The 26,674-nt window shown below is 47.6% G+C and overlaps 1 protein-coding gene across 1 annotated transcript in view; it reads right to left on the bottom strand.

The window, feature by feature from the left end:
• LOC308143243 (forkhead box protein N3-like) overlaps positions 1-26,674 on the bottom strand; it is a 52,278-nt gene that overhangs the window by 24,641 nt on the left and 963 nt on the right. The gene's annotated exons all lie outside the window — the stretch shown is intronic.

Below are 26,674 nucleotides of genomic sequence, written 5' to 3'. Positions count from 1 at the left end.
GTGTGTGTGTGTGTGTGTGTGTGTGTGCGCAATGGACTGCAAGTACACTCTCTGACCGTCCGCCTCGCGAATTCTTCACGTAACTGCACACAATTCACTGTGTGCCGTGCTTCACTTCTCACACTGTTAATATTAATTCTCGGCAACTTCTTTCAGCGCAAAACAAACAAAACGGTGTTTATTTTGATTTATTCTAATGACAAGTGTTTCAATTAGCACAGAAACGAGACCTTTTAGGGGTTTTTTTTGTTTTTTTTCTGCCCACGAAACCACTAAGTGTTCCTCGTCTGCTGTGATGAATCAGACAAATCAAACAGTTTGGACACGTCGCGTCAAGTGAAAACACATTTCTGTGTTTTAATCGAGTGAAGACGTCGCGGTTCAAGGTTTTGGATTCGTCTTTTCAAAAAGTTGCGCGTCCACACGAACCAAGAGGTTCCGGTGCTTAAAAATTTTTTTTTTAAAAAGTTTCACGCAATACAATGACCCACTACTACATATGCTAAGCCTGTAGGTGGCGCCGTAGCATGGTACGTAGCTTCCGCAGCGCGTCGTCGTTAAGCGATGATGTCATCGTTTTCAGAAAATGGCCATCCACTCTGTAACCCTCGTTAAAAAAAACAAAAAAAAAAACGCTGTCGGGCTCCTAAATCGCCACGATGTGGCTAGCGTGAGTCGGCGACGTCGCGTGGACGTCGTCATGGAAACAGACACCCAGAGTGCAACGGACGCTTTTGCGCATTTTCACTAGAAGCCGATTCAGGCCGTGTCGGCAGAATTTAAAGTGAGTTCCAACACGTATGATAAATGTAGATTATGTGTTGATCTGCAACACATTCAAAGCAAAATAATAATAAGAAGATGCTGGTGTCAAATCACACATGGTTTACTGGCAAGTCGTCTCTTTAAAATGATGAATAAGCTCTGGAATATGGGATAAAATAATAATAATAATAATAAACGCGACGGGAAAACCCATTCCTGTGATGTCGGTGAGGGAAACACCACGGATGTGTTCTAAAAGCGTTCATCCGTTTCTCTAAACACACTCCCACCTATAATCTGCAACCTCATTTTCACCCTTGTCTCCTTTAAAAGAGGGGGGGGGAGAAAGGAAAAAAGCTAAATACATTTTTTATTTTTTTCGGAGTAAATATATTCTTTTGGCCGGCGCTCAGCTCGCCGCGACTCGTCTGACACAATATTGACAAATGTAAAACGTCTCATTTCCCAGCGTGCCGTTTAGTTTTGGGGGCCTTGCAAAATAAAAAAAAAAAAGGCACATGGCGATGTGACACGAATCGCTAAATATTATATCGGCCAATGAATGAGACTTTCAAGCGGTTTGGGTGGAATTCATGATAATGAAAGGAAAGATTTGACATTTTGAAAGTTGTTTTTTTTTTATGTTAAACGAGAATGAATCGACAATATGCCGATTCCAAAAACTCCGAGTAACCCCCACCCCCCTTTTTTTGAGGCGGGCCACCAGAGGCCACCAGCGTCTGCGCGGATGGGAGAAGGTTAGCAAAGTCCCGGGAGTGCGCGGGGAGCGTGATGCTAACTCATGCGCTCTAATTGACGGCGTGATCGTGTGACGCCGCGTTCGTGCTCTCGCTGATACTCGCCGGAATCACATGGCGCATTTACGTAATCCTCAGAAGATCTCCGTTCCCTGCTGGCGTCGGGGTTTTTTTTTTTAACCCCCCCCCCGTCTTACTTGTGGGCATTTCATGTGTGTGTGTGTGTGTGTGTGCGGACTGAAGCCAGAAGCAAACATTTCAATAACGTCCTTCATTTGGCCGTCTTGTACCGGTTTGTCTGCTGCAGCAGCCGCCAAACCGACTTTCAGCGAAATCCCCAAGTCATCAAATTAAAGAGAACACCCCCCCCCTCCACCCCCCCCAAAAAAACAACAAAAAACCCCCACATCAATGCAGAAATATTAAAAAATAAAACCAAGACGGGCTGATGACACGCTGTCAGCAGGGGGGTGGGGGGGGGTCTCAGTGGACTGAAGCGAACGTTACCACTTTGTCAGTTTGATTCCCCCCCCCCACTCCCCTACTCCCCCCCCCACCCCCATTTCCCAGCGACCACCCCATCTTCCTCTACACACACACACAGGAGGGAGAATGGAGTAGTAATAGTAGTGTGGAAGATAGCAGTAAAGAATGACATAGCGGCTAGTGGGAGTTATTACTTTACGGAGGGAGGGATGGGGGGGATGTGGGGGGGGGGGGGGGGGGGGGAGCTGAACCATGTGGCTCCTCTGGCCACAGTGATAAAGCAGAGAGTCAGATGCACCGAGGCAAAACTAATCTGGAGTTTTGATGACAAAAGGACGACCTTTATCCCTCCTACACATACGACGGATGGATGGAAGAAGAAGAAGAAGAAAATAAAAAGGAGGAAGACGAAGACCAACAGAGGGAAAAGGGGTGGGGGGGTGGGGGGTGGGGGGATGAGAACTCTTCTCACAGCCCGGGAAATAATAACTTCATATATGTCAACACCGATTGTAGGAAGCACACTGATGTTCTCCGTTTCAGCCCCATGAAATTACCCCCCCCCCCCCTTTTTTTTTTTTTTACACCCCCCCTCCCCCCCCCCCAACGACAAATATCAGAGGGCTTCAGGGAAGCAGAGCAAGACCAATCACATCCTATAAGGTCTGACTGGTTCTTCCTTTTATGTCAGCCACAGCGGCAAAGAGTTACGGAATAGAGGTCAGGGGTCAGGGGGGTGTCCCCCGAGGACACCCCCTGACCTCCCCCCCCCCCCCCCCCCCACACACACACACACACACACACACACACACACTCCCCCGCTGCCTGGCAACTAAAACAGTTGTGTGACCACAGAGCGTCGGAACAGCCGGAGAGCAACGCAGGTCAGCTCAAACTGGTGAATATTTAAAAAGAGAGAGAGAGCGAGAGAGCGAGAGAGCGAGAGAGAGAGAGAGAGAACTGTTCCATTTGAAAATAAGACATTATACCGTAATATCAACATCCACCACACACAGACTAAACTGCAGCGATTTGGTCTTTTTAAAAAAAACAAAAAAATTATGAATTTTTTAAGAAAAAATTAGATTTTTTTCTCTCAATGCGTTTAAAATTGACTGCACATGTCAGATATATTGTCAAACGCGCAACTTTGTTACTGTAAATTCAAGCTTTAATTCAGGTGCAACATCAACTACGGAAACCCACAAGGACGGTAGAATGGAACATGAAAATAGGGGGGGGGGGGGGGCTGACAATTTGCAAAAGGATATTTTTTAGCTTACAACATCAATTAAATCTATTTTTCACTGCAATTAAAAGTGTTTCCTCACTGCGCATTCAAACTCTGCAAAGTCAAAAACGACAGAAAGTGTGGCTGAAAAGTTTTGTATCGTCTTGATTCATTCAGACAAAACCATGAGATCAATTTTTAATTATAAGTATTTCAGACTTGGGGGGGGTGCAAACTGACAAATAATGTCACCAAACAAAATCCCCAAAGCCCAAATATTTAAGTATTAGTATTTACCACAAATCCTCCCCGCTGTACTCAACGACGTCGTCACAGGTTTTCCGATCTCGTCACAGCGGAGGCGCTTTAGTTACAAGTACTATAATACATCATGCCAGATTGTGATTCGGTGACTCTTTACGGAGTCGTAACAACAAGACAATAAGCCCGAAGCCATGTTCCGGTCGCCGTGACGACGAGAGTCTCCCAACGCTTCTTACAGCCGAGAGTCGTCTTGACGACACTCTTGAGGTTAATAATGAGCGAAACGAGCAAGATGAGAGTCGTTGCTCCAGACCGTGGCTTTAGTCCCGACGTTGGGGGGAGGAAAAAAAAAAACAACAAAAAAAACTTTTATCTGTTCTCCAGATTGGCTGCAGAGACTCTTTTTCCGATCTCGGACGACTCCAAAACGTGCGCTGACGGAACGCAAACGCTGGCAGAACTCTCAATTGTCGCAGGCGTCTTATTGTGGTTCTCTTCGCCATGACGCCTGGAGCGGCTCCAAGAGCTCCGGGTGGGAAACCTCTGGCTTGAGTCATTAAAAAAAAAAACCTACCCAAAAAACTAAGAGACATTCGAGCGAAATCCAAATCAGACTGCTGCTCATAGTAGATCGCTCAGAATTCAGGTAAATGTAAAAAACAAGACCCTGAAAGACCTACTGACCAGCAAGGGATCGCAAGGGGTCGTCTGCAGAATGGACGATGTTGTGATGTATCGGGAAAGACGATCTCTTCAGGCGTTTTTGGTGGTCGTAGTACGACCAATAGACGTCAATGGGTTTTCCTGTGTGCGTGTTTTTTTGTAGTATTCTCGGACAACCCCCCCCCCCCCAAAACAAATGTGTGAATGGTCGTCACGCCGCGTCGTCCCCGCAGTGGAATCGGCAGCCCTGCGTTTCGCTCAACGTCAAACTTGAACCGGGTCCAGTTTGAAAAGCTGGTACAGAAGACGGACGGATCGAGATTCATCCTTTGCGGATGAATCTCGATCCGTCCGGATTTATCCATTTTGCATGGAATTATGCAAAAAAAAAAAAAAAGAAGAAAAATCCTAACCGCTTACGTTAATAGTTGTTCAGTTTTTGGCAAAAGTGTTGAACAAACAGGCCGAACCCCTGGAGCCGCGCTGCTGGCGTGGATGAAATGTCAAGCATTAGCCGGTTCCCCACATTTCAAATGGGAAGATGTTTTTTTTTTTTTAATAATTGAAAACTGAACCTCTTCGGGTTTTGAACAGGGGTTTAAAAAAAAAAAAAAAAAAAAAGTCATTTGGAAATGTCACCTTGGGCTCTGGGAAATTGAATTTGACATATTTTACAGTTTTTTCTTTTTTTTTGGTACAGTATGTCTGAAACAATCAGGAGATTAATGAATAATGAAAACTCCCGTCACGTGCGGTTGTGCTAAAATGTAGGCTTGACTTTAAGCATATCCGTTATGTGTTTGGTATAAAGAGACTTAATTAACGGGTCCAATGTTAAAAGGGGTCAAGGCCCCTTTGCTTGCGCCCTTAATATTGTAAGTTTAAGTTCAAAGGCTGTTCTGCCAGAGGATTAAACATTACCCCCCCCTCTCTATTGGCAAGCCAACTAAGGAGATAATAAGCACATAATATACAGTATATTTAGGGGGGGGTGGGGGGGACTGAGCCCCAGAACTTTCAAGTTGAAAAACGACGACATAAAACGCATCCCGCTGGACCGTTGGTTCCTTCGGCTGGAAGAACACGGCGCTGCTTTACTTTAAGGAAGCTGAGAAAGGACAGGAGTCAATGTATGGTGCAAGAGACGGGGAGGGGGGGGGGAATCAAATAATGCCAGTGAATTATTCAAGACAACACACACATGCCCACACACACACACACACCCGTCGTCCTCTAAAGTAGGCTAACCAACAAAGCAAACAGACATTTGCGTCGGGCAAACAGAGTAAGTTCGGTACGATCCGCCGGCAGCCAATGATCATGAAGTCACGCGTCGCCTCGCTCTCAGAGGACGGCGGACAGTCGAACACACACACACACACAGGTTGGGAATGTGAACGCTTTGAAGGTGACTTGTGTGTTTCCGTCCGCGCAGCCTGGGGGGTACTTCGGTCCCTCGGTGGGAAGCTCAGGAACTGATTCTAAGGGTTAACCCCATGGCGTCAGGTTGGGGGTCGGGGGGGGGGTCACAGTTGTGATGACGGTCGAGGTCCAAAGTGCATCTGGTCCGTGACGAGTCCCGGCGAGACACCAAGCCACATTTCTATGCGTCTGCACAGGCGCTTTTATTTGATTTATTCAATTCTCTTTATAGGAAACGGACCCGCCTGTCCGAATTCGTTAGGATCCGTTCAGTCAATGTTTCAAGTATTGGGTTCGTTCCAGGGAGTTTCGCGTTTCCCCAACGTTCGGAATACGACGCACACGGACGTCCGTCTGACACTCAACTATAAAACCACCAAGTCCCCTGGACGACGTGGACTGAGTGTCATGACATCGCCCCCCCCCCCCCGTTCACCACAGATATGATGTGCACAGTAGCAGCATCTTCAGCTTTTTACCCCCACGTTTCCATGGAGACGGAATCCGAGCATCACCCCCCCCCCCAAAAAAAGCTGTGACTTGGGAGCCATTTTCAAAAAGAGGCGTGGAAAACAGTATAATTCGCACAATTTTAAGATTAAATATGGTGTGTTTTTTTAGGGTCGGTTTTAAAATTGTGTTTGCATTTGTCCAAGTCTGTCTCTTGTTGAGTACAGCACCTGGGACGGCACTATATCCTTTTTTTTTTTTTTCGTTCTTCTTCAAAGGATTTGCTTTAATGATTTTTAAGCTGCTCTGCTAATCTGGCGAAGCACATTAAAAGTATCCCTGCGTTCACAAAATGCTCTAAAAATAAAGCCGCGTTGCCTTGTGGGGTCTGACCTTCTGCGTGGGGACCAAAAAGATGGATCCCACCTATAAATAGTTGGCATGTATTTAAAGCCAAACACGCGTCGGTTTGGAATCTGCTTATTGTCGGATGTTGGTTTGTGCAGAAGGGCGACGGCGCGAGAGAGGCGATTGTGAAAATGCAAGGTTTTTTTTGCGTTTGTGTGGCGTCGTCTGACTGCGAGGTGAAGATTTTTTCTTTTTAAAAATCACACATCGCCCCCCCCCCCCCCCATGTGGCATTTAAACATGTTAGGCGCGTGTCATAAAGCATCTTGACCAGCCGACACCTCTGCTGGTGTTTTGTAACAACAACAGAGGCAGGTTCTGTTGTGGAGATCACTCTGAATTAAAAAAAAAATAATTAAATATAACAAATTTATATATAAGAAAAGTTAGTAAATTAGTGGCTTGTTTACGCTGTAAAATGTGCCGTTTTATAGTATAACTAGAGCATGAACTATCGGTGAAATGATAGATAACGTCAATTAAAAATGCAGTTAAATTTGACTGAATTAGAAGAACTACAAAAGCCATTATCATATTTTTTGGGCAAACTGGTAAATTCCATTAGAATTTTGTTTTCTTACGTCACACACCCGTTATTAGAAATGTCCCAACCTGAAAAGAATGAATAAATTTAACATTTCATAAACGGAGTTAAATGGAGACTAATCAGCACCAGTTTGGATTTTATACCCAACATATTTAGCTGTTAATGCCTAAATCCAAATATGACTTTTCCCCCATTCATTCATCTTCTGCACTTAAAAAATAAAAACAATACAGACATTGATCACTTTCATGTCGCAGTTCTTTAAATTTCACAGTTTTCAATCGATTTTGAAGCTATAATAAATGTCGAACAGTGTGAAAATGATAATCTACGTGTCTCAGAAACTTTTATTAATTTTTTTATTCCCATGTTAGGATGGTTTAATGCGAAAAAAAGCGAAACCACCATCTCAGTCGTGTCTTTGTTTCTTGACGCTCCGACCAAAGCCAAGCGGCAAGCGGTGCCTTTCACGGGAATTCAAACCAGCAACTTTCTGGATACAAGCCCCACTTTACTTTCTTATTTCACACATCTGTTAAAAAAATGTCAATTGAATGCTGGTTTAATCTAGAAAATCATGTTGCTGTCCAGATAGTACTGCTCAGGCTGGTTTGATCTAGAAAATCATGTTACTGTCTCGATAGTACTGCTCAGGCTGGTTTAATCTAGAAAACCATGTTGCTGTCTAGATAGTACTGCTCAGGCTGGTTTAATCTGGGAAATCATGTTACTGTCTAGATAGAGCTGTTCAGGCTGGTTTAATCTAGAAAATCATGTTACTGTCTAGATAGTACTGCTCAGGCTGGTTTAATCTAGAAAATCATGTTACTGCTTAGATAGTACTGCTCAGGCTGGTTTAATCTAGAAAATCATGTTACTGTCTAGATAGTACTGCTCAGGCTGGTTTAATCTAGGAAATCATGTTACTGTCTCGATAGTACTGCTCAGGCTGGTTTAATCTAGGAAATCATGTTACTGTCTAGATAGTACTGCTCAGGCTGGTTTAATCTAGGAAATCATGTTACTGTCTAGATAGTGCTGCTCAGGCTGGTTTAATCTCATAACAGTTGGAAAATATTTGGATCAGTGTGATTACTGTATAAAATAAAAAGAAATGTATTTAGCACTAACAAGAGTATTCTATGTATCTCTCCGTCTTTCCTATCCTCTCCTCTCCTCGATCCTCCCATCACCCCAACCGGTCAGCAGAACGCCGCCACCTCTGAGTCTGGTTTCTGCAAAGGTTTGTTCCTGTTAGAGTTTTTTCTTTCCACAGTCGCAAAAAAAGAAATCTGCTTGCTCATGTGGATATGTTGGGCTTTTCTGCTTTCTCTGTAAAAGCACATAGGAATGACTGTATTGTATTTTTTTTTATTAAAACAGACAAAAATTGAGGTTTTAGACACAAATCATCCACTCTTGACATTGAACCTGGATTCATTAGATACCAAACCAGCCCAAGCTCTGCTGCTGCTTCAGACCCCCTCCCTCCCTCCATCCCTCCATCCCTCCCTCCAAGGCCTCCCTGTCTTTCTTTTCTCTTTGACAGTGAGCAGGTCCCTGTTGGCGCTCCGTGCTCTTTTACAATATTGTGGGAAAGGAGGGAGCGAGAGAGAGAGGGGAGGGAAAAAGAAAGAGAGAGGGAGACTGCCAGAAACACTACACAATATCAAAGCAGCCAGTGCACAGCCAACAGAGCTTTGATAGTGGGCAGGGAGGAGCGAGGGTCACACAAGCGCAAGGAGAAAGGCTCGGCGAAGTGTTTAAAGAAGGGGGGGGGAGCGGGATCTATCGGGATCCCCACTTTGGGAGGAGGAAGGAGGGGGGGGGGGGGGTTTCAGCTGGGTGTCCTGCAGTCACACACAAACACACCGAAAAAAAAAAAAAGGAGAAGCAGGGCTCCCTCTCTGTGACTGCCTGTCTCCCCCGTCTCTTCCCCCCCCTCTGGCTTTTCCACTTATCTTTAACAAACAGCAGCTCAGGCTCTCAGCCACTGGCCGACAGTTTGTCCCGACAACACAAAACCATGGCAGCAAACCGCTGGAAGAGCCCGTCCGCTTCCAAACGGTCCGCCCTCTCTGGCTTCTCCAGCTCACGCTGCACTTTGAGCCCTTTATTTTTTTTTGCAGATTTGGCCCAAACAAGATTGGAATCAATATGCAACTTGATGAAAGAAGTTTGGGATAGCGGCAACGGCGCTGACGAGGGCCCCGGAGTGCGTTGAGGTCGCCAATTTTTTGGGGGGGGTGAGGGAGTGCAGAAACAAGAGGAAGAAAAATGTTAAAAAGGGTAGAAAGAAGGGCGTTCGGCGTTCGGCAGCAGTTTGTCGGCAGCCCGTTCCGTCCCTCTGCTGACGGTACAACTCCGCTCACATCCTTCACTCCCTCCCTCCCACTCCTACAAGCTGTTTCCAACACCGTGCGAGATACCTTATGTCAACCGAAGCGCGCCGTAAATGCTGACGAAACTAAATTCAGCTTGTTTACTAACTCGCAAACGGGGCCCCTCAAAACAAAATATGAGGAGTCGCCTGTGTTCAAGTTGCTTTTCTTTTTCCTACTAGGCGTCCTCTGGTAAAGAAAAGAACGCGTCGTGTGGACGTCTTTGTTTGTCGATCGTCCCGAACACGGGCATTCGTCCATCTTCTGTACCGTCTTTGTCGAGTTCGGAGTTGCGTGGAGACGATGAGGGGAAGGCCGGGTGCCCACACACACACACACGTACCTGGGGGATATCGCCAGCCGCCAATCAGCTTCAAGACCTCGTGTTAATTGTACCGTTGTCGGGGGCCATTGGAAATTCAGCTGTGATTCGTAACTTTTTATACTTTTTTTTTACACTCTTCTGCACACGCACTGTACGAATAAAAAAACAGTGGCGGGCGCCAGAGTGTCACGACGTTCCCCTCGGACTCTGTCAACTACGAAACCACCATCGCCCGGAATCAGGCCACGCCCACTCACCACAGTGACCAGAGCGAAACCAGCACGGAGGAGGAAACTCCGCCTCCAACCCGCCGCCCCCACATCAAAGGTGAGGGGAGATTTTTAAACGCAGCCACAAGCGTCAAGGTAGAGTCTTTGCGCGATGGAGCTAGCCTATCACACCAGCACAAGTTCCATGTGGGAGCATTTGAAGCGTCCCGTCGTTAATCGCGACACCGCAGAACAGGAGTAGGTTACTACCGCCGACGTTTGCGAAATTAATTTCATTTCAATTGTGCGACGTGAGCTTGAGCGCTGCGCACTTCGGTGGTGATCGCCAACGGTGTTTGGTTACTGTTAGTAGCTTGTAGCTAAACAGCTGTGTTTAGCTAAGGTTAGCTGGAAATAGCATACAACGCTGGCATGAATTGCAACAGTGGCTAACGTACAGCTAACAGAACACGGCTATCCAGCCACAAGCACCCCCCCCAAAAGTGTAGAGACGCTAGCTACGGTAGCAAGCAGATTGTAGTAACATTAGACGCATCGTTTGCCAATTCATGATTAGCGTTAGCTCAAACACGCTGCGGTCGTTTCCCAGGGAAACACATTATTAGACGTTTACCAGCTTAGTATCATGATTCACGACACGGAAGTTATATAATGTCTGTTAGAATAGTCGACAATTCGATAAAATAATCGCCCAAATTATAGTTTTTTTAGTTACCAACGGCACCAACGAGTGGCCCAACATGCAAACTACACCGTTTATGCAGTTGCCATATAAACAGACATCGTCTTGTTCCGTGTAATTTTCTGAAACAAAAACACAATACCATAGGTTTTCCCTTGAAAAGTAACGCAAACCAGGTCTGAAACTGGTTTTTAGGCCAGATGCCCTCCGACGCCCCATCCAGGATTATAATCCCACACTGAAGGTCCAGATTTAAAATGATGCTGGACCAGGGGAGGGCATCACAACCCTAATTTAAACCCAAGTGGGTCAAACGTAAAGCCCCGCTGAGCCGAGTGCAAGAATACCGACTCGCTTTACTCACAAAATGTACACCGGTGGCCTGGCGACTTTTACTTGATTTTAAAAAGTACACAACATCACAAAGACACAAAACAGGCTTTGGGTGACAGGCTGACAAAAAACAAACAAAAAAAAAATGACCGCCTCGTCAGCAAGTTTGACAAAAAGAATACATAAATAAACGTACTTAACCTCGGAGAAACACTGGTTGCGACGGATGACCCGTCTTAACCACGTCAACAAAACTCCGCAATCGGATCTGTGCAGACGTCTCAGCTGAGCGGAAAGAAACAAAAAAAAAAAAAAAAAAAAGGGGGTTGTCAGGGAAGAAGGGAACATTTGAGCGAAGGAGTGAGTGCATTAAAGGTTTGGCTCTTTAAAGTTGAATCTGGGTCAGGTTATTTTTCTTTTTCTGCTGAGGGAGAGACGTTGCCTTTTCCAGACAAACCCTGGAATAAGTGGGTGTGTCGTTTCAAATTCATCATCACCGAGGCAATTGTTTTTGGTTTTACTCAAATATGGACATTCATGCATTATATATAAAAAAAAAAAGGAAAACAAATGTTTCAGTTGAAATTAAAAGGTTATTATGGCAGTATTTTACCAGACTCGAGATGGAATGTAAAAAAAAAAGAATAGAATAAAATGGAGTAAATGAGCTTTTATTTCCTATTGAGAGCAGCGAGATGCTGCTTCATTACAATCCTTCACATGACAAGAGGAATCCTACAAATGCACAAGGAGGAACCGCAGATCATTTGTCAAGTGCCACTTACCGAGACCCCTGAATCAGGCGTTTTTAAATAAAAATCAGTGCTTTTATAAATCTGTTTAAAAAAAAAAACAAAACAGTGTAAAATGACTGTTTGCAGTTAGTTTTTGTTATCTGTCCCTCGGGTCAAAAATGAATTAGGCAAAAGTGCCTTTATGCGCTGGCCTCCCTCTTCGTGGAACCGACTGCAAAATTATTTAAAGCTGAAAGCTCTCTTGGTGAGTTTACACGGTTAATGGAGGTTCTTGTGGCAGACTCAATAAGGAGCTGTCTTTGCTTTGTTTAGTCAAGATTTAAATAGGCTTGGCAACGAGCCCGCCGGTCCGACGCTGAAGTGTTGCCTATTGGAGTAGTGCTCGGAAAAAAGGAGTCTCTCGACTATGATTGTATTTTGCTCTGTGTGCTCTTCCGACTGAGACGTTGGTGTTTGTCTGGATGCGGAGTCTTGGCCGGCCTTCCCTTGATGGAGGAGATATTTAATCTGTAGGGCTGCCCAGTTTAAACAGAAGTTAAATAACATTTGGAGAGGGAGGCCTTGCCTCGCGCCGACTCCTCGAGTCTGCCTGGCGTCTAACGGAGAGAGGATGCAAGGAAAAAAGGTAGGACTCCTTGATCCCGCCGAGCCGTCCCGCCTCTCGTGTATTTCCTAATGGGGCAGACCCTGCGGAGCGGCGGCGAACAAGAGGGATGACAACCGCCGAGTGCTAATCACAAGAAGTGGACAAGAAAGAGAGAGTGAGGGGGAGTCGAAGAGAGAGAGAGAGGCTGGTTATATCCCGGGGTCATTAGCAGCATTTCAAAGTCACCCCGTCTTTCAGCGTATGCTGCTTGACAGGCCCTGCCAACAGAATTAGGGATGAGGGATGATGGTGCCGTGATTAGATGTGTAACTGGGGGGGGGGGGGGGGGGGGGGTGGTGGTGGGGGGTTCCGAGTTTACTCCACGAGCACACGTATACGTAAATACGAGCAGCGGCAGAACGGGAAGGATCATGAGGAAAAAGGAGAGCGATAAGCACGGCGATAACCCCGATCGTAAGCCGTGGTCAGTAATTGACTGGATACCGCCCCCCTCCCTCTCTCTCTCTCTCTTTACCTCTCTCTCTCTCACCCTCGGTTTCAACACCTGAGGCGGGTCGGCCCGATAAAACACCGCGGGCTTCCCCCGGCTCCCCCGACGAGTGAACTGAATTCTCAAATTACCGGGCTTAAGATAACATACCTGGATAAATTGCCGCTCTTTATAAGTCTCAAATCTCTTTGTAGATATTCATCAAAGGCTGTTTCTGCTCCTGATGCGGAGGGAACACAGGAGATTGGGGGGGGGGGGGGGTGTGGGGGGGGTGAAACGGGAGAACAACACACAATGTGGTTCATATTAAGGCCTCTGATCTTCTATCTCGAGTCCCTCGTTTTCCGCTACATTCCTTTAGCCAGGGGTGACGTGTGGAAGCAGCAAGAGGAGGTTGTTGGGGGGGGGGGGGGCGTGGGGGGGAATGTATTCTCTCTTACAGCACAACATATGCCACGAGGCTTCCTTGTGAGCTTGAGATCGTTGTCTACTTTACAGCTTTTCACGTCAACTCTGGACGAAGTCTCAAGCTTCCACCCGAATGAATTCCGATGATATTCCTGGTTTACCCATCAGGAACGGATGAGATAAGGTCAAATGATGAAGAACTTGTGAACCCCCCCCCACAAAGCTTCTGCCTCGACATATTGAAAACACCTGCTCGTTTAGTAGAACTGTTTTGACCGATGTATTGAGCCGGAGTCCCCAACGAGACGTGGAATCAGGCGGCAAGGACCATGGCCCGAGGCCTTTGGCGCTCTGAGCCCCGTCGCGGTAGCGCCGTCCTGATCACCGCGCCCCGGCCTGAATTTACACGTTTACCATTACCCCGCCGCGACTCGGAAGCCTGTCGCAGTGTCAGATGTAAAGTTCACCTTCTAAAAGGGAGTATATTACTCCTTACATTCATTGCATTTTAGTCTGAATGTCATGTTGGAAGCGCTTTTTTTTTTTCCTTCTCCCCACTTCTACTCTGAACATGTCTACATTTTACCCGAACGCCTAATGAAAAGCAAGACCGTGAGCTGAACTCGGGTATTGAAATTTGCCGTGAATACAGAATATCGGGTGTGCGTACCAGATGTGGAAGGGGGGGGGGATTTCGTGACACTTTCAGATCTTTTCAGAATCGGCTCTGTTGGCTCATATTTTCCCCAAAGCCGTTGACTTTGGAAATGTCACGCCCGGTGTTACTTTTAGAGGATCACCAGTGAAACACACGCAAAGCCGAAAGTGCAATTTTATTTCTGATATTTTTAATGCACAAGCTTCAATTTAGCATGCTTTGTACCGGACCCCATTGTGTGAAATTGCAAGAATGGAGTGAAAGAAGAGACTCAAGATAAAAAAGATATACATAAAAAAAAAAAGCCCAAGATATTTATTGACTTAATGTGGCTGTTATTTAACACCGGCATCATCTTTGCATTGCTACTGCTGCACCACCAAACAAACACACAATAAAATCAAAGACATTCCCATACCTTCACAGCTGTTTGAACAGATTTCTGATCATGAAAAAGTAGATCTACGCGCGAATGTAATGCGTATGGACGAACTCCTACACCTCAAACATATGCGCATTAGCCTAACTATCAACCCTGAACTGTCGTCGACACTCGGAATCCGTGTCACGTTGGATGTTCTTGTCGTCTTCGACGGAGCGCTCCGTCCTCGCTCGGCATCTGTTGCCTTCCCTCGCGCTCTTTGAACACCGTCTCGTACCGACCCCACAGAGCAACGACGTCTTTCAGTTTCCCACAGGGGGGGAAAAAAAAAAGTAATGTAAGTGGGCGCCGATGAAAAAAACATGAGTGAGTGGAGGGAGGGCGGCCGGGGCCATGCTGCTTAACGTACCACTGAGACAATGTAAAGATTTTTTTAAAAAGGGTTGGGTTGCGAGGGTTTGTAAGATCGTCACATGCCGCGGAATAAGTTTCCAATCAGGGGAGGCCATCAGGGACGTTACGTCGGGGTGTGAACTAAGGCCACACGATGCTCCCGCTACGTATATGACTGAATACTATCTTTTATGCCAGGTGACCGTGTCGGAGCCGGAGCATACGAGGCGTACTTATAGTGCAAGTTTGGGGGGATTAATTCTCTCTAACCCTACCCCCTAACATTCTCCTAACCCTAACAAGTCTGCATGGACACTGAGGCGTATGTCGTTCTGGCCACCTGGAGGAAGGAATGTCAACAACCAAAGGAAGAGGTACGCGTGTATTTTAATCTCCAACATTTGGTGTGAAGACGGGGGAACCCTTAAGAAAAAGCCTTGCACTCGAGGAAGCATTTCTGACAAAAACCGTTTTGGACTTAATGAAAGCCATCCAAATAAAAAAGCCTGAGAAGGGGATTAATGAAATGAGGATTTTTTTTTTCTTTTTTATTGAACTGAGAATTACAAAAAAAAAAAAATGAAGAACATTACAGTAAAGTTGTTAGCGCTCTATTCTCAAAGCGAGAGGGATTAACTCCAGTTCCGGGGCATTACCGCGGGGAGTTTGCATGGTGTTCCTGCATGGCCTCTTCTCTTCTCCCGTCCCGAACAAATGCCTGTCGATCGTGTGAATGTACGGCATGCGATGCGGGATTGTGCGTTCTACCGTCGAGCTCCGCGATGAAGTGGCGACACGTCTGTGGGTTTACACAGCTTTTTCATTCACTGCCAGCTGGATTAGGCGCCGTCTCTTTACAAGGCTAATTTCAATAGAGCAGGTAAGAGGAGATGGATGGGATCAGAAGAACTAATGTTGACAGGAATCGGGAAAATTAAATTAACCACGCAAACACAAAGGCGGGGAAAAAGAAGTGGTACCAGGGAGGAGAGAGCTGCCAGTCTGCCAGTCAGAAGTAGGTCTTATTTCGGCTTCGGGCGGTGGTCGGCTGCCTCCAGTTGCCCTTTTCGAGAACCAACCAGGAAACTGCAACACCAGTGGAAAACACCCCTACAGCCAACCACCGCCAGGCGCCTTGCATCAGGCCTGCGGACGCTCTCGCGTCACCGACCAGCACAATCGCATTACGTCTGCCCAGACTTGGATCGTGACGACGTTTTAAGTAACGGCAAGAACACTGCAACGTATGGGGCGATGTACCGAAAGGACCACCGTGACGTCTGTGAACATCCAACGCCCAACCGGTGACCGTGTGGTCACAACCTTTTGACTCCGCTTTCACGTATCAATCATATACGCAGCGACATGTACGGGCAAAGGTGTTACCGCATAACAGACAATGGACTCAACCAAGCTCATTATTTGTTCTTGGATTATTACACGACGGAGCCAAGAGACACCCGACAATCCTCGGTGGCAGCGTCCATGATGTTCGACGCTCCGGCAGATGGGAAAACCCAACAAGTTGAGGCAGACTCCCGAGTGGACGGAAGGCAGGAACAGGGGACGGGGGTGGAAGGAGCGAATCACAAGCGAGGCTTCATGACAAAACGTAAACCCATCGGACGGCCTTCGCCGGGTGATTTACGACAGCGTAGGAGCTTTCGGAGGTTGGAATTTTCCTCCGAGGCAGGGCGTTCCACTCTTTCACCAAACGGCGAGGGAAACTCCGGCATTTTTTTTCCCCCCCCCCGCACACACACACACACACACACTCATTTTCCCACACAAGACAAGAAGATGAAACCAGACTGCGCACTTGCTCCTTCTTCTTTCTCCTCGTTCCCCCATTTTCTTTTTTTTTTTACAGCGGTTTCCTGAACACACCGTCTACCTCTCATGGCACATTCAGAGCATGAACCAGTGGAGTCAGCAAGTCTGGACGCAGCTGCTAAATATTCAGCCCTACGCACCCCCCCCCCCCCCTCTCGCATTCTCTCACGATGATCGTCTACATCCACCTTAAACTCTCCTCACATCCTGCGCTCCTTCCTTCCGCTGTAGCTCTCCACAGCGTCGCTGCCTCTGCTCTCCGCGCTCCACTTTCATTAAGGGGCTCTCCTCTGATAGCCCTTCATATAACACTTAATCATCATAACAATAAGAGCACTCGCTCTCGCTCGCTCCCCTCCCTCTCTCTCTCTACGGCGAATCACCTCGAGGGGCAAGTCCTAAAGATCCTCCGCTCAACTGATGTCATTACCGCCCCCCCCCCCCCCCCCCGGGCTCCCCCCCCCCGCGATTGGCTGGAGCGGCGGGGCCCCGCCTCCGAGGCGATTCGGCGGAGGGCTCAGCGGGAGCAGAGCGGGTCGGACAGGCCAAGGACATTCCTCTTATGGCGAGGAGCGAGGAGAGGCGGAACGCAGCGAAAGCCTCCGACTGGGGAGTCAGAAGACGAGGCCCCGTTTGGGTTTTTTTGTTTTTTTGCAGCCAGGAGAGAGATGAATAAGACGATTGAATAAGAGGGAGGGAGGTTTGAATAACAGTATTTTACATGAATGGATCTTCAGGGAAATGACTGCTCCGTCGCTCCCTGCGCTCGCTATTTTCGGCAACGATTTTGACAACAGGGGCTGAGTGCGTGTGTGTGTGTGTGTGTGTGTGTGTGTGTGTGTGTGTGTGTGTGTGTTGTGGAAAAGGGGGGGTGGGTTTGGCTGATTGAGTCTACGATGTAATCGGGCCGTGGAAGCGACAGCGTGCCATATTATGTTGTTGTGGGTGTGTGCATAGACCAACAGTGACGGCATGACACGCACACACACAAATCTGCACAAGCGCGCACACACACACACACACACACACTTGTCCAAACCACTGCAAAAATCACAGCTGCTCTCAGTTGCTATGCGGCAGTCGCACCATCATCTCAGATAACACACACACAAGTGTGAGACGGGGACGGCAACCACCAGACTTGCCAGGGTCGGAAGGTCACCGGGGGGCACCGTGACAAAAGTTGCCCAGTAACAAACGCATGGCGTGCGCGATTTCCCCCCCAAACCCCCGTGAACTTCTCCTGACCAGATCCCAATGTACTGATGACGGACGGGGATCGCTTTGCGCCTGGCTCGCGGCGTTCGAGGAGAAATGCGGCGAATGTGCTGCTGCTTCAGAAACAAAAACCACGGCGAACCCGACCCTCCGTTGTCGTCGCACCGAGGGCGACGGTTAGCAGCGCCACGGCTTGTTTTGGCGGGAATCGACCTTGATCGTCATGTGAACAAGAATCATTTTTTTTTCCATTTTATTATTCATTTCATTCATTTAAAACGATGCAACAGCATTTCATATGAATGAAAAGGAGCAGAAAGAAGTAAAACGTAGAATGTTCTGCCTCTTATCAACACAAAAATCCTTTACAGTTCCAGTTCATTTCATTTGAGTGTCACATGCAGCGTTTTTTCCCAAAACATCAAACACAAAAAAATAAGGTTGATCTGCTACTCCGCAGTGGCGTAATTCTGTAACATTGATAATTTAACAAGTTTCTTAAACACATCAATGGATTTACAAGTTTTAATTTTACAACCAAGACTGTTCCACAGACCGACTCCTTCCATTGAGATGCATTTTTCCATTACGGCCGATTGAAACCTGGGTTTTGTAAAAACCTCAGTTCCTTTCAGCTCATATCTACTTTTTCTCTTGGCCAATCTGTTTTGCAATTTGTTCGGTAAAATTTCCAGATGAGCTTTAAACATGGTTTTAGAAGTTTATACTCCACTAAATCTTTACATTTCAGTGTTTTAGTTGTCTAAATAAAGGATTAGTATGGTCTCTGTAACCACTTCCACTAGCGACTCTAATCGCTCTTTTCTGTAGAATAAACCAGTTTCCAAGTGTCTCGACACCCTTTAAAATAAGAAAAAGGTGGAAAATCTGCATTAGCAATGCGTTTAAAAGCAGCCCGGGGGGGTCAAGTCAGGCCACGGCTCACTTTCCGTATGATTCTGGACGAACGGTCGGGATGCTGACGGAGGGAGGAGCTGCACCTTGACGCAAACCGTCCCTTGGGGTCCGAAGAAAACAAATCTGCACGGTAAATTCTCCACGAGGCCTCTGATGCACCAAAAAGGAAGCCAAGGTCACAAAAAGGGCCTTTGCCTCAAACTGCATCTAAGCGAAGTGTCTGTGTCACAAACACACCCGTCTGTTTAAACCTTGGATCAAATAGGATTTGTACCGTCTGCCAAAATTCCAGCAATATCGTCGCCCGGGTCACCGCACACCGACTCGCGTCACAAAGGTAAGTGGATTTGCTCGATATGCTTCAGTTTCACCCCTCGTGTAAAAGTTCAGATGTAAACTTTAAAACAAAATTTAAAAAAACAATTACATTTCTCAGTTCTCATGTAGACAACAGGCCGACCTCGTGTTGTGGTTTGAGAGTCTTCAAAATATTACCGCATAATCCGGACTATGATATAAGCCGCACCCGCAAAAAAAAAAAAAGTACATCTATAGGACACACTTGACTATTATCAATTCCCGCAAATCTGTCTTTCGTAGAGAAAGAGGGATACACAATCACAGGGTTTTATCTGAGTTGATAAGTATTTTAGCGGTTATTTGCCGATTTCTCGGCCACGGGCTGCAGCAGGGGCGGTTTTACGTGATGCACCTGAACGCAACACTCACGGCCATCAGCTGCTGGAGTTCCGGACCGCGGAAAGCAGCACAAGACGAGGTCACGAAGAGCAGAAATATCACTTGTTAGGGCAAGTTTTGGGAGAAGCAAGAGGCTCAAAAACAGCACGTACCTACATGTGGAAGTAGAATCTCGCGGCATGAAGCACGCTAACTCGTAAAAAGCTGCGTCATTCTAGAAGCCGTGTGAAAAAAAATCCTCCAAATCAACAACTGCTTTTCTGGCTGTGGTGAGATGACCTTTCAAAGTAGAGCTTTTAATCTTAATAAAGAAAACATTTCAACCACTCATTAACGCGATTTGATCGTTTTTGTTTTTGTTAATATCATGATCGTAACCGACAGCTGCTTTGTCTGATTCTATTTACTCCGAGGTCTACGTCCAGACCAGTTGTACAGGCTTTTTGCTTCCATTTATATCAGATACGTGTATTTTCGACAGCCTTGAAGCGCCACAATCTGAGAAGTTGTGTCGACAGACAGCTGCCTTAGAGCTCCGGAGACGTTTTCCCTGTGAGCGCAGTCTCGTTGGCATCTCTCATGTCAGCGCGCACATTTAGCATGTGAGTCACGCGCCGTATTAAAGCACAACACATGAAACCCTGCTGAAGACTCAATAATGACATTTTCTCCCAAAAACGTTCAAATAATGAAGTTTGCTCTAAAAAAAAAAAAAAAAAACAGCCGAGATCAGCGGAACCATCATAAAAAAATAAATCGATTGGGCCTATTTTTTATAAATCGAGTTAAAAGCGGTGGCCTCGGTTTTATTTACCTCGTCCGCCTTCCTTTTTCGGTAAGTGATGTCACATGTCGGGGGGGCTCGAGGAGGAGGAGGAGGAAGAGGTGGAGGAGGAGGAAGAGGAAGAGGAAGAGGAAGAGGAAGAGGAGAGGAAGAGGAAGAGGAAGAGGAAGAGGAAGAGGAGGAGGAGGAGAAGGAGGAGGAGAAGGAGAAGGAGAAGGAGAAGGAGAAGGAGAAAGGAGAAGGAGAAGGAGAAGGAGAAGGAGAAGGAGAAGAAGAAGAAGAAGAAGAAGAAGAAGAAGAAGAAGAAGAAGAAGAAGAAGAAGAAGAAGAAGAAGAAGAAGAAGAAGAAGGAGAAGGAGAAGGAGAAGGAGAAGGAGAAGGAGAAGGAGAAGGAGAAGGAGAAGGAGAAGAAGAAGAAGAATCAACATCATCACCATCATCTCGGGGAACGCCGGACGCGCACACACTGGCTTGTAAGCGTGTACACTGCGTGCACGCACACACACACACACAACGCGGACCTTGTGTTTACATCATATGGGAAGGTATTTTTTCCCCTCGCACTGCCAGGGAACAGGCCCACGCATGGACACACAGACGCTGACTAAGGCTCTAAGACTCCTGGGGGGGGGGGGGGGGTGTAGTGGGGGGGGGGGGGGGGTGATCTGCCTGCGAGGGTGCATATGTGTGTGTAATCCCTGCAGCCGTGTACCGATATGGAATCGTGTGTATCGATATGGTTATTGACGGCTTGTTATTAGCCTGTGATCCTTCCCCCCCCCCCCCTGCTGAGCAAGCCGCTGTCTGTTGGGTAAAGTTGGCTATATACCCCCCCCTCCCCCCCTCCCCCCCCTTACGTTTCCGGCCAAGGCAACCCAGATAAGGTAGTGAGGAGGCGCCCGGTCATGTGGAACTCTCCACACAACTTTTCATGCTGAAGTGGGAAGAAACAGGACTGATGAGATAACTTTGAAAATACAAAAACTATAGAATATTCCGTATTTGAAATTGACCAACGAGGGGCCACGCAGAGACGGCCATAGTGAACAAAACAACAACAACAACAACAACAACGTTTCCTCCAGACTGCCATTTCCACAGATCTGTATGGACGGGTCCCTGAAACGCGGTAGAAAAGTGATATCCTGAACTCTCGATACCTTTAAAAACAAAAACAAACTTTCATTTGTTTGCTTGTTGTCACGAGCAGCGATTGTCGTGTCACATTTGCATCATTATGAAAGAAAGAACACACAAGAAAAACAATGCATGAAACCTGAACTCTGGGCTCTTAAATCTCGGTAGGATGCAAATGTTATCTGGTCAAACTTTAAACTTTAAAGCTGCTGAAGCTGTTGCACAAATGTTCATGCTGTGTGTGTGTGTGTGTGTGTGTGGTGTGTGTGTGTGTGTGTGTGTGTGTGTGTGTGTGTGTGTGTGTGTGTGTGTGTGTGTGTGTGTGCAGTATTTGCACCAGTGGTATCAGACAGTTCAGCTGCTGTGTGTTTAGCACGGCGTACAGTGGCCCCCGTTTGTGTTTTGCGCTAACGCTAATCAGTTTATTAGGAAAAAATCGGCCCATTTTGTGTCGTGGAAAACCGTCGAGTCAGCGCGTGGTGTCGTGTCCGTCCCCCACCCCCCCCCCCCCCGTGTCGGCTCGGGGTTGGAGGTTGCCGTGCGTGGCGGCCTGTTCAACCCAAACAGAGCAGTTTTCCCCCCGGCGGCGGCGGCGGCGGCTAAAAACAGAAGTTTTCCGCCGAGCATCAAGTCGATCCTCATTCTCCGTGACGCTTGTGTTTTTCACTTTGCTAAAAATAAGAACTGGCGAGCGAAACACTACCCCCCCCCCCCCCCCCCCACCCCCACACACCCCTCCATCCCCCCATCTTCCTCCTCGGGTTCGTCGCTCGCCTGCAATTACTGGCGAGCCTCCGGATGAGGGGGCAACACAAAGGTCAGACGCGGCGGCAGCGGGGCCGCGGAGTTAGCGCTTGCGATCGGTGACAAGTGATGTGTGTGTGTGTGTGTGTGTGTGTGTAGGACAATAAATCTACATTTTGATTTTTTATTTATTTTCTCCCCCCGAGTTTAAAGAGGAAAGAAAAGGAGGCGGAGCAAAGTCATTATATAAATCCGATTCTTCCTGAGGTCATCTTTGACTCTCCCCATGATTATGTCTGCCAGCACACGCACACACACACACACACACGCACGCACACGCACGCACACACACACACACGCACACACACGCACACACGCACACACACACACAGTGAAGTGTGTGCGGTTGCACTCATGACATCACTGGAGTTGGCCAGAAAGACGGCCAAGCTGACGTCACCCCCCCCCCCCCCCCCCCCCCCCCCCCAAACCTCCCCCCCCCATATTCACTCAATGTCAATTACGTAATCACGGGGTCCAACGCCTGCAGGACGGCCATGCTGTGCGTTTTACTTCCTCGCCATGGCATGAAGGGCAAGAACACATAATTGCAAGCTCATGTGTGAGGCGTGCTGATGACATCATTAGCGGGAGACGGCGGCCTGGCGTGAGCGCGGCGAGCGGAGAGTGTTTTTTCGGGTAAAAAGAGGAGGAGGAGGAGGAGGAGGAGGAGGAGGAGGAGACGGGGCCCGGCTCGAGGAGTTATGCAACACAAATCCAACTCAACAGACGAGAAAGGGCCTCCTCTTGCCTGCTGGCCGTGCGTACACTGTACACAAAGCGTGTGTATGTGTGTGTGTGTGTGTGTGTGTGTGTGTGTGTGTGTGTGTGTGTGATGACTTTTATGTAGCACTCTTTCTTGAGGCAAAGAGTGCATTAACAAACACACAAGCAGTCAAGCATGCCGCACACACACACACACACACACGCTCACCCTTCCCACCCCGACTTATAAACACAGCTTCCTAAGGACAGGAAATCCTTCCACCCACGTCCCTGTGTTGCCGGGCAACCGGAGCAGCGTCACCGTGTGCAATGCCCGCACCGCCGCCGCAAAAACACACAAACAGGCAGACGGCGACGCACGAGCGCTCCCTGAACTCTCGCTTCTTTTGAAGGCGCAGAACAAAACAAAAAAAAAAAAACCAACACACGCACCAGATAGCGGAGCAGGCTGATACTCGTCACGGCTGCCCGCCGCGCCGCGCCGAACGTGACATCACCGGCTTGTAAATATTCAAAAAAAAAAAAAAAAAAAAAAAAGCGGGATTTATGAACCCTATTTTTACACCGGTTGACGTCTTTCTCCGCGTGTCGCCTGCGTATTTATGAGCTCGTGTGCCGCCGCCACCGCCGCGAGGATGCGGCCCGGCGGTAGCTCAGCGCGACTAAGTGGGAAGAGGCTAATTGAGCCCCGGCGCCGCGGACGGCGAGTCCATTTCCAATCAGCAGGGGGCCCATTGAAGACAATTATAACCTGGGGGATGCAGACGGGCATTATTCTTCCGGAGCCGTCTCCGCTACTTTAGGCCGCCTGAACGTTTTTTTTTAAAAACTCTACGGTCACTTTTACACGTGAGCGTCGCGTGAAACCCGCGATATTTACCGCGGACAATGATCTAATCAACGCCGTGGAGGAAATACAACCGGGGCGAGAGATCGAAATGAGGTTCGCTTAATTAAGTCAAAACCGGCACTTGTGTGTCTTAAAATGTATTTCTTAAATCATCAATTACAGCAAATCAAAATCAGGCACCGTTTCCTTTATGACCCACTTCAAAGTCACTCAAAGACGAGGTTGCGAAGTGAAGATTTGTGTCGCTTTCATCCCTCGTTCCTGGATGTTCAGATTTATTAAGCGGGCGGCAGTTTTAAGAAATTCAGGATCACATGCTTCGTTTATTACCAAAAAAAAAACCAACCTCTCTTTCACCCAAGCTGATAATAAGCAATCAATACAAACACAGCAATGTGTTTTGGTTGCTCGGAGCAACGGCAGCCGAGGTGGAACTTTGTGAAAACACTTCATCTCCGTGGAAACGGAGGAAAACGTAACTTTTATGAAACGTTAGCCATTAGTTCTTCTGCACATGCTCAGTAGATGGACACCAATGACAGCGACGGCCTCCAGGTCGATATCCTCCTGCGACTTTGTAGTTTCCGTGACAAACGACCAGCGGCGCCACCCTGTGGCCCGGCATGCCAACTACATTGATTTCAAAACACAAAACTTTAAAAAAGCGTATTCACTTAAAACGCTGTGTAAACGGGGGGCCTGAGACGACACGAGAAGCAGGCACGTGATTCATAAAGACACCCTTTGATCATAAACGAAGGCTTTGATGTGAAAAGGACACAGAAAAATCACAGAATTGTGAAACTTTCATCACATGCACTTTTTTTAATTTATAGATTTTTATGGCTGCTGTGCAAACCACCCCCCCCCCCCACGTCAAGCCCATGACAACGACAACAAAACTGTGTCTCCTGATGATGCATTGCTCCAGAGAAACTCCACTGACACTTCTTTTTTTTTTAACATTCCTCAATTATTCGGAAACTTTCTTCCGTCAGTGTTTTGAAAAAAACAACAACAAAAAAAACTAAACTTCCGTGCTGAGGTTTGCAAAACGTCAAGGCTGTTCCTGACGGCCAAATGAGTGCGTTGATGAAAAACCACCGTGGGCCTCGGTGCGATTGTTTCATAACTCCACAGACGGGGTGCGTTTGGCCGTTTGGGGAATTTCCCCGAGATTAAAAGTCGTTTGATGTCGATTGTGATTAAGACGCATAAAGTTTAAAGCCAGTTCGTCGCGTAGAAACACAAGCACGCCATTTTCCTTCCTCTGATCATCCGAGGTTAAAAGATGTGAAACTTTTGGAATTCGGCGAAACACCAACGAGTCATCACAGGAAATGCGTGTGCATTTTTAAAAAACAACAACTTTCATGAGCAAGTATCTGTCAAACTTTAAAAAAAAACATTCCGAAGCTCCCAGTCACTCGACGACGTTTTTTTCCGGTCCGTTTCAGAAAAGTTCCACGTTTACACGGAAACGCCGACTACGATGCAAATCAGCTCGACAGACCTCACAGCAATGACGTTCATCAGCCCAGCTATATTTAGTCGGCGTCGATCCGGCGGGAATGAAACCCCTCGGCGGCGGGACGACGTGCCTTGCTACGTTCCTTTGCTAAGACTCGCCGGCAAAGCGACGGATTGTGCTGACGAGGCGTTTAACTTCCACACCTTGTGCGCTACTTTTGTGTTGTTCCGACGGTGCACTTTGCTCGCAGCCACCTCTGACCACGATATATATTTTTATCTTTTATACATCTCCAGGCCAGGCTAGTACAATCAGAAATATTAAAACAGGCATTTTTATTTTTATTTTTTTTTGTATTTATGCTGAATAAATCATGAGCCGGCGGCGCGAGAAAAACCCGTCTGAAGACTCCATTCAAAAAAAAAAAAAACTCCTTCAATTCATTCACACATGAATTATAGATCCACTATGGACTGTTTGAGCCGAGCGGCGGGATTCTGAGGAACAACAGTTGTAGTGAAGACACGCGAACCCACTGATCCATCAATTATCTGTGTCTGAGGGGGGGGGGGGCGGAGCCTGGATCCAATATTCAATTTACTACAATTCAACCCCTCCAACTTTTTTTGGAGGAGGAGGAGGAGGAGGAGGAGGAAGAGGAGGAGGAGGAGGCGTCAAGAGACACTGTGGGAAGACCTCAATCGTCTCCGGAGCTCAACGTGGCGCCACGGGGGGCGTCCATTGAGAGACGGCGAGAGGTGGAGGGGCGAGAGCGCCATTGAGCGCAGCCACGGGGGGGTGGGGGGGTGGAGGGGTGGAGGGGTGGGAGGTGGTGGGTGGGTGGGGGGGGGTCAATATGTGAATGAACGCTTGCCACGGAGGTGAATTATGAATGAGCGGCACTCGGAGCACTCCTGGAGAGAGCATGTCAGACCCCGTCTCCTCCACTCCATCTCCTCCACCGTCTCTCCATCCCTCCTCCTCCTCCTCCTCCTGTCCTAAAACCTCCATCATCCCTCTTTTCTCTCTTCCTCTCCTCTGCTTCATCTCTCGCCACCGGATTTAATCTTTTCTCATCTGCCTCACTCTCGGTCATCTGATCGCCTCCTCCTGTCTCAGGCCTTGGGGGGGGGCAACACACACACACACACACACACACAAGTCGTCTGCCCAAGGAGACGACAGAATACTTTTTCCCAGCACATACATATTTACACAGCCTCAGACGGGTGCACGCACGCACACGCACGCACACGCACGCGCGCACACACACACACACACACACACACACACACACACACACACACACACACACACACACACAGTAGCAGATGATAAATCAAAAGCAAACAGTCCTGCACGTGCAAAAAGGTCGACAAAGCACGCAATAAGAGAAAGGCTCTCAGGCAGACACACACTCTCACACACACACACACACACACACACACACACACTTCTCCCAGCTGTTCTCCTGGCGTGTGTGTGTATGTGTGTGTGTGTGTGCGTGTGTATTCATCTGTGTGTAATCCAATGTGCTGCTGCTCAGCCTGTGCCACGCTCTCTCCTCTGTTGCTGTGCGTCTGATCAGATCTGCCT

Source organism: Blennius ocellaris (assembly GCF_963422515.1).
Source record: "Blennius ocellaris genome assembly, chromosome: 18".
Lineage (NCBI taxonomy): Eukaryota > Metazoa > Chordata > Actinopteri > Blenniiformes > Blenniidae > Blennius > Blennius ocellaris.
This window is presented reverse-complemented; position numbering and strand designations above follow the sequence as displayed.